Below are 9,529 nucleotides of genomic sequence, written 5' to 3' on the forward strand. Positions count from 1 at the left end.
TCTTCTCCAGGCTGAACAGGCCCAGCTCCCTCAGCCTCTCCTCACAGGGCAGAGGCTCCAGGCCCCTGATCATCCTCACAGCCCTGCACTGGACTCTCTCCAGTAGCTCCACATCCCTCTTGTACTGGGGAGCCCAGAAAAGCTCGTAGCTGATATAACGAAAACAAAACAAACAAAAAACATGATTGAGAAATTCAGCCTGTGCCTCCCTATGGGCAATCACATTTTAAACAAAGATAGGAAATACAAGATGACACAACCCAGATGTCAGCAGCAGAATGGAAGCCAGGATCTCATGGATCAGCAGTTTTAGCCATCAATGAACTGATACCATCTCAAAAGAGTATAGACACTCTCTTTACCTGTAAAGCACACTATTGCCTCCCCAAAGGGAGGCAAAAATTAACAAAACTCTCTTAAGAAACAACTATGAAAATTATGTGTGTCCCTGTACAGATTAAAACTGGACAGTGTTTCAAGTAGGTGACTTTTTTTTTTTTTTTTAATTCTGTGCTTTTGAGGTTTGTATCACAAATGAAAGAGTAGCTTTTAAAGAAAGCCCTCCTTAACCAAACAAAATCCCACTTTTGTTCAGCAGCTGAAATTTAGCTCAGCAAATACAGGCTGGTACAAGGTATCAGCACCACAGTGTCCTCCTCCGGGCTATTATGTCTACAAGATAAATGAACAAAGCATCTGTGACACTGGGGGAAGGGGCCAGAACCCAAGAACAAGACACCACTCTGCAGCTTCCTGCTTTTTCTTATCGGCTTCCTGAACATACTGCATAGAGGAGATAACTGGAAGAACAGGCGCTAGTAACACCACCTCCCCAAAACAGGGTGTTCTGCTCTATACTGGTCCCAACAAATAATTTTTGTTGCTGGAAAGGCCTTATGGTACCTCCTCCAATTTAGTTATTAACCAACACAAATTTTAGCCAGCCATCCTTGGTCCACACAGACAGCAAGACCTGCAATTTCTTCTGCCAAATGAAGTGAGCAGCAAAAAGCAACATAAGAAGGTACTTAAAACGCCTGCAGAATAGTGGTACTCAAGCATACAGACCGACTACCAGACTGACAGGGAAGAATTCACTGGTCAAATCACAGAATGATGCAGGTGGCATCCGGGGAGAATTTTCCTTTACCCAAAACCACCACTCTGGATAGCTGCAGCAAATATTCTGTTGTTTTTAATGAAAGTAGTAAAGGAAACCCCAGATGTTAGCTCTGCATCCTGAGCGTCAACTGCCCCCTTTAAGGAAGAGAAAAGGGGAAAATTGCTAGAGAAGCTCTATAAAGAGGCAGAGTCTCCAAAATTCCCCCACCTTGTTTGCTCAAGTTGAGGAATTGTGTGCTCTGTTACAACGTTGTGTTAAACAGTAATTACATTGAGACAAGCCTTCAAAGGAGGAAGGTGAACAACAAAGCTGACAATTCTTTAGCATCTCCCTAGTGGCACAGAGGATTTCAAGATCAGCAGTTAAAGGAAACCAAAAATAAGCAATTCCTAACGCTTTTGTTTGCATTTATCAGAAAAGCATTTGACCACCAGCGTCCAAAGACACAAAATCATAATAAGAACCTAGAAACAACAGCTCCAGGAGGAGCTTCCCTTGTAACGCACACATAGCCCAGCAGCAGCAGCACCCGCGAGCCGCACGGAGCCTCCACGGCGCAGCCCCGGGCCCGGCGATACCGATACCGGGGCGCTCCTGGGAAGCCACGAGCCGGGCCAGGAAGAGACCCGAACGCCCCGGGGACCCCGCCGCACCACAAGCCACCGCCCACGCACCTCCAGCCGCCACCGCCCACGCACCTCCAGCCGCCACCCGCGCCAGGGCCAGGCCGCGCTGCCGCCGCCGCTTTAACGGCCCAGGGCCCGCCCGGCCCCGCAGCGCCGCGCCCGCCCCCGGAAGGGGAAGCCGGCCCCGCCCGGGCGACGCGGCACGGCACGCCGCACTCAACGTGGCGCAGAGAGGGCGCCGTCCGCCCCCCGGAGCGGGTACACCCAACATGGCGCCGGCCGTGGCGCGCTGCTGCGCGTGCGCGGGAGATGGAGGTACTGTCGCAAAGCTCAGGCGCTGGCGCGTTGTGGAGCTGCATGAAGCTGTCTTTCCATGTATATTTTCATCTTTAAGTATAAATAGGCACCACGCCTTGTTCTGCCTTCTTTGCCTCGTAGAGAGAGGGCCCGGCTCCCTCTTTGGCCTAGACTTCTTTTCACCTTATCGGCAGCAGCTTTTCAGAGCAGCACGTTTATGTCACGGTGCTGACGTGCCACAAAACTGCTAAGACTGTTGCCGCTTAGCGTCCCAGACGGACACGCGGGCGCCGCAACTCCCGCTCTGAAGTAAGGCGGCTTCTTCCGCACCCCTTCCCCCCCCGCAGAACTACACCTCCCAGCAGGCAGCGCGGCGGGGAGGGCGCGCTCCCGGCACGCAGCGTGCCCGCCGGGCAGCGAGCCCATTGGCTGGCGCGCGGGACGCCCCGCCCCGCCGTGCGCCGCGGGTCTCTGCGGGGTCGGCGCGGCGCGGCGCGGGAGCGGCGGGAGCGGCGGCCCTGGGGCGCGCGGCGGGGCTTGCGGGCGGCGGCCGCCAGGGGATGGGTCGGCGGGTCGCTGCCCGGCCTGGGGCTGCGCGGCGTGAGTAGCGGCGCGGGGCGGTGGGGCCCCCGGGGCCGCGGGGTCGGGCCGGGCCCGGGTTCGCTCTGTGGTGCGGGGACCTGCGGGGCCTTCAGGGCAGGCCCTGCGCTGGACTCGCCTCTCCGGGGCTGCCGCGCAGCGCCGGCCGAAGGGCTGCCCGCCCCGAGCCGCAGCTCGTGCCCCGGGCAGAGCGGGGAAGCTCCACTTAGCTTTGCAGGACGGATGAGCTCTGCGCGGGGAGCAGGGCACCGGGCTGCCCTGGTTTGACCCCAGCGGGAGTTTGTGGGGCTGCCACCATAGAGCTCCTCTGCCCTTCCTTCCTCTCCTGCTGCTCGCAGTCAGACCCCAGTTACAGTATTGAGGTAAACAATTGCTTTGCTGAGCTGATAGATCCCATCCACAAAAACACTTAATCCTCCTGGTAACTTCTTTATAGGTTTTTTTTTTTTTTTTTTGGAACTCTGCCTCTTTCTCCATAGTAGTTTTGCAGTATTTGGGCTGAATATGCAGATCACCAGAGCCAATGTAACGTGGCTTTTCAATTTCTTTTCTTTGGAAAATATTCTGCCATCCTGACTTGAAAACAAACCATCTTTTCTATTAAAAGCAGCTGCCTTCACTGGCTTCACCTTAACTGGCAGTGAGAGTGAGAGGCAGCCGTATTCACTTCCCCACATACATGGCAGTGCTGGCTGACTTTACATATGAAATTTGTTAAATAGGTGCTGTATTCCAGTACTTTCACTTCAGAACAAATATCTGGTTTTAGCCAAACGACATTAGCCTGTTACCTGTGTCACTGTCACCAAAGTTAAGGCACCTTCTAGCCCATTTGTCCAAAGGGATTATGTGTTTGAAGAGGTGGCAACAAAATGCATCTTAATATGTGCAAGGTTCTGGTACCCAGTGCAAAGAATAATAACACTCACTAACTTACAAATACTTATTTAAATTATGATGTTAAAATTCCCAGGTAACTTCACCAAACATCTAAGTAAAAAAAGCTTTTTTTTTTTTTTCTTTTTTTTTTCCCCTGTTGGACGTTCACCTTATCTTTTAAAGAGAAAATTTGTAAGATATTTGAAATCAAATGTAAACAGATAACATTCTTTTTAACAGCTGGAAATAGTCTTCTGTGAATACTGCCACCAGATGGTGTTATGGTGTCATAAGATTTGAGATCTGACATTACTCAAGCTGATTATAGCAAAAAAAATGTAGGATATTATGCATTATATATAAGTTCTTCCTTTCATAAAAATGAAAGGGGCCAATTTCCTTCATAAGAGATTGTTTTTCTTCGTCTAGTCATCCTAGGCTGGTTTTGGTGGAGCCTGTAATAACCAGGCCTCAGAGCAGGTACCTGTGTTATAGGGACATTGGCATTCAGACAGGACCCTGTATAGTATTGTCTCATTGTTAACAATCAGTGTTTGGAATCCTTAATTTGCTTTTGACATGAAAAGTCCATATATTTATCTTAAATCTGATTTGATTTGAGAACCTCAAATGACTCTTCAGTAGTTCTTACTACTCTTTAGTGACTGCATAAATAGAATAAGCCTGACTAAATGCTCTCTTATGTGCTCTGTAGTGACCATACGGGCACTTCTTTGGGAGTCTGAATTATCTTGCCAAGGCCAAGTACCTTATTCCATAGTATCGTGATAGGCTTGATGGATACAGTAGCCTGTTTTGACTTGGCTTCTAAGTCCCTGTTCCTTAGCTCCCAATCTGTAAGAAAGACATACCATGCTTGCCTGAGAGTGGTGTTAGGGCAGTAAATGCACTAGGAAGAAGGAAGAAAGAAAGAAACAGCCAAGTGTTGCAGAAATAACTGTAAAACTAAGTGACTGGTATTTCTGTCATTCTTATGAGGGTTTGTTGGTTGAAGATCAAGATGGGAATTTGTTTAAGATTGTTGTAGGCAAATTTGAAAGAGGAGCAGGGATTTTAGTACGTTCAGAAAATGTGGTATTTGCGTAGACATCCGATGAAACAGAGTTTGCGTAAGTCTGCCAAAGAACTGTGAATATAAGGGAAAACAAAAGTTGTCATAGTTTTAGGTGCTTTTAAATCATAAAATACAGCAGTGATGCTGAACAGCTTCCCATTTGTATTAAGACAATTTACGTTCCTGAATTTGAATCCTTTGATGTTTAAAAAGCTATTGAAAGTAAGATAGCCATAAGATATTTTTTGCTTTCATTATGGAGGAACATTTGGGTTAGTTTTACAGTGAGATACGCTTAGGTTGGATGCTGGAAAAGTACTTCTGAATATAATGACAGTTGAGCTCTAAAAGAGGTTTTGTTAGGGCCACTGAACTGCCTTTCTTTGGAAACATCTATAATCTGTTCAGGCAAATGCCGAAATGTCTCGGCACTCTTCCTGCTGTTGCGGCATCAGGGTAGTCTACCCAGGTAGTGTTCTGAACCCTTTCTGGTCCTGTGTGTTTGTAATGAGTTTGCTCCTACATAGATTATTGGTTCAGAAAACATTTTCATGAAATAAACTTGTTTTAAATAATGAATAGGTAAAAATGTTTTGCTTGTTTGTTTGTTTTCAACTCTCTTACAGAGCTTTGTAGTTCGCTGTGCTTCCATGTGGGTTGCTATGCTGATTCTCGCGGGTCATGCTTGTTTGAACTTAATGATATCATCCTGCTATTGAAATAAGATGATAAAGGACTGAACACATAGATTGACTTATTGATGTTGCTTTTCTAGAACCAAGAATCTACAGTACTGGAGAAAAACAAAGTTAACATTGCATTTATACAGGGAAGCTAAAAAAGATGAAGTTTGTCTGTGGCTTAAGGTGTATGCACCCTTCTGGTTTCCACGAAGTTAGAGTAGACATCAGTGAAAAGTGTGCTCATGCCAGGTGTTTCCGTGCATGTGCTCATCTGTTTGTGTAGGTATTTCTTTACAGTCCCGTATTTCCTGTGTGTTGTCTCTATTTGTTCTAAGAAGCCAGCAGTACTCATGGGGTAACATAGAAACGGTTCCTGCTAGATGGTGTCTAGGCAATTTAGTGAGTTAACTTTATTACTTTTAACAGGAACTTAAAAGAACTTTGATCTCAGAATAGCTGTTCTCTCCTCCTTGACTCAGTGTCAAAATAGGGCTCAGTTATTCCACCGTCAGCTGTACAGCAGTGCTGTTTCGGTGTGGTGGGGTCCCAAGTGTGCTCCGTGGCCCTCAGTCTGCCGTGAGGCCAAGTCAGCACTTGGAAAGTGGGAAGGAATTGAACCAAAGTCTTGCATCTTGTGCCAGCATTCTCATTCCTGTAGCACAGATCTCTCCTTTGCCATGTTCACAACCTTTGTGCAGTGCAGTGCTGCACAATTAATGCTGCAGTAAGGCAGCTGCAGTGCTGCCTTAATGTGTTAAGGCAGATTAATGCTGCCAGCCATGATTTAACGAGAGCAAGTCCTTCAGTTTCTGGCTCTTGACCAGGATGGGCTGCATGGGTCAGCATCTCAGCACGAAGGCAAAGTGCCTGCCCCATGTGCCACAGGTAATGCTAAGGCAATTGGTGAGAGCTGCACTCTTCCATGCAGAGCACATTCAAGTACCTCCTGGGCAAAGAATCTGCAAGGAAAGGTAATTTTTGAATGTTGGTGCCTCAGCTGACATGTATTCTGCTTAGGGTGATGAAGTTTGAGTGCACACATCCGTGTTTGTTCTTCTAAGGAATTATTTTTGTACAGAGCTTTGATGTTTGGATCAGCATATAATATATGGAAATTATTTTATACCCATGCCTTTTTTTTTAACCTAAGAAGCAAATTTACCTCTACTAACAAGCTTTGATAAAATATCATTTGGTTAGACACCTGTATTGCTTGGTAGCATTCCTTTGGTGCAATAGGATGTTGTATAAAACTTTCCAAGGCCTATACCGTGTCCTCTAGATTCTCCTGTGAAAAGACCAGGCTTCACAGCAGATAAGCAAAGTGACAATCAAACTAAATAATAACCAAACTAAATGCAGTCTAGCCTAACCGCAACTGTTCAAGTGCTTCATAGGGCCTGTATAGTTTTTCATTCTTAATTCCTCAGAACAAGATACTTCAGGTCCAAGTGACCTTGTTAAAGCCAACTAAAGATTTCACAAATGTAGTGATCTTGTTCTCCCTGTGCAGTCTTCTCCTTCCCCATTTCTGCAACAGGTGTATTACTCTTATTTGGGATGCAGCTCAAGTAGAATATTTGTGATCAGCTGCTGCAGCAGAGAAGTCCCGAAGGCCAAGGGACTGACGTGGCCTTGAGAGCCTGAGGAGAGTGTTGCTGTAGGACCTTGTGCCTTGGTGAGGCTCTGGCTCCCGTTTTGTCGAGTGTGAGGTATCCAGGCTATCTGTGAGGCCCTGCAGCTTTTGGGCAGCCCTTTAGGCAGGCCAGAACTGATGATCTCTTTGAGGCCTCCTGAGGATTTCCAGGCAGCTGGAATGCTGGGCTGTCCGCCCTGCTCTGTCGCACTTGTGGCTTTATATAGTCAGGGTGTTCAGCCATTGATCTGGAGCAGATTTAGCCTTGACCCACATTTTTAATGTATGCTATCCGGTAAGGTTGAATAGCTGTGGACAAATGAATGTTGTAGCAGGAAGCAGTCTAATGCCTTATTTTCTTTGTAGACTATTTTTGTTTGTGGGAAGTGTTCTCTGAAATCTCTTTAATGTACTTGCTCTAATTAATTCAATGTGTATGGTGTTTCCAAGCCCTGAGCGGATCCAGGCTGTGGGCAAGTTGTGTTTCGCTCACATATCTGTAGAATACATCTGCACTCTGTAAAAACAGACAGATAAAAAATCCCCCATAGATCAGTAACTTTCTGTCAAGATAGAAAGTTGTCTTCACATCTCGTTTATTTTGGAGGCTTTACATTTTGCTGTTGCTCCCTGTTCTACAGGGAGGTTGTGTCTTTTGGGCCGAAGCTTGCCTCTGCTTGCAGTTTGATTATTTACCAGTTCTTTTCCCCCTTAGCATCCTGTAAGAGGTAATTCCCCGTATAGTGTTTATGTAGCCGTATAGCAAATGGGAGGTTTCAAAAGCACAAACTGTTAAACCTGCTAAAAGCTTGAAGTTTTTTTGATTTTTAAATTGTTGGACTATCTTTTTAAGAACCTGGATATGCCTGCGTTTTTGCAGATAAAACTCTCTTTCTGAAGTTTCTTAGAAAAAAACTTCTATGGTTAAACTGACAAATGTCATTTTACCCTGCTGGTAAAATGCCTTTGCTGAGTAAATGGCTCAAAAGCTGTTTAGTTCCTGTTACTGTTGCACAGACTATGAAGGAATGTTTTGTATTTACAGTATTTTTTCCTAAAAGTGAACCTGAAGATTTTACAGCAGGACCTGGGAGAAAGCAAAAGTGTAAAGGGAAGTGATTTCACATGGTGTAGGCAGTAAGTCAAAAGGTGAGCTGGAGAAAGAGCATGGGTCCGTCTTCTCCTGGCCCCTGGAGCATCTACTAAATCTCTTTTTATCTGAGTACTTGCCTCCAAGAGCTTCTCTCTGTGGAGAAAGTTTCACTTTGCATAGTGACAGCCAATAGCATTTGAATTCCATTAGTATTTTTAGTACTCTGCCATATGTAATGCCCAGTTGATTGGGCAGTTAGCCTTAAACTCTTCCTGTAATAGTGTATAGTTACTATATGTTTTAATTAGCCAAAACAGGTGTGTCGTTAGCTGTGGCTGAGAAAGCTCTTTAATGTTGTGTGATAAGTGATGCCAGTAAGCCACCATATTAACTGACTTGTTTGTCCTGATTTAAGTCCCACGTTGAGATTTTACTCTTGTGTAGGATGAATTCCATAAATACTTGGGTAATTTTAAGCAAGATCCTGAACACGAGCAGGATATTATTCCATTCATCTACAAAGTAGTGCTGGTGAGGAATAGCAGGGGCGTGTGATACCTTTTAGAGCAAAAGGAAGCCATCTGAAAGTAGTGCAAGGATTAGCACCCTTGCTTTTCAAGGGTAACTTTATGTTAATTGCATTAAAATAGCTTTCCTATACTGACCAGGCTCCCAAAACTTTGTCACTTGGCTGTAATCATACACAATTATTTGACCTGCGGTAGCTGCACCCATGTATAAGAAGTTCCTGTTCTCAGATATCTGAGAACATACTGGAAAGCTGTCTTTGAGGCTAAAACATGTTATTTTTTAATTCTCTGCTCAGACTGACCTAAACCTTCTTCAGCTGCTGCCTCAGCTTAAGTATGTTGGGAAACAAGTCAACCTCTTTATAAATGGTTTCAAACAGTTGCAAAATACTTTGTTCTAAAACTTTGTATTTCTGTGTTCTAACATGAAGGCAGGTGCTTTGGCACACATGTAACTGATACGCTGTGACTTATATATGTGCCCTATATGATGTAGGCGGATGCAAAATTCTGAATAATTCTGAATTTAAGGATTCTGAATAATCTTTCACGTTTGTCAAAATAGCTATTACTTATGCATCAAGTACATTGGGTGCCCATGTGCTGAAGTTAGGAAATGCATATTTTAAACACTGTTTAAATGAAGTATTTCACCCAAAGGATGCTGGCGAGGTGATGTCAGGAATCCTTTCTATGAATCTCGTGGTGTGTTTTAGTTCAATTCTTTTGGTTCCAATTCTTGTGGAAAGAAAATGTGTTTCTCTGTTATCTGAAGCTTAAAGGGCACTTAGCACTCTCAACTGCTTTCTGTTTATGCTGAACTAGTGTTGGTCTATGTGTGTGTGTGTATATATATATATATATATAAACTGTAAGTGGACATGCAAATCTGGAGGAAATTAGTTATTCATCAAAGAACCTTATTTCTGTGATTTTGCTAGCATTTTCCCTTGGTTTGCAGTTGCCACTGAAGGCCAGAGCTGTTTT

Source organism: Tinamus guttatus, unplaced genomic scaffold (assembly GCF_059628265.1).
Source record: "Tinamus guttatus ecotype Peru unplaced genomic scaffold, ASM5962826v1 Tinamus_guttatus_pri_ptg000089l, whole genome shotgun sequence".
Classification (NCBI taxonomy): Eukaryota; Metazoa; Chordata; class Aves; order Tinamiformes; family Tinamidae; genus Tinamus; species Tinamus guttatus.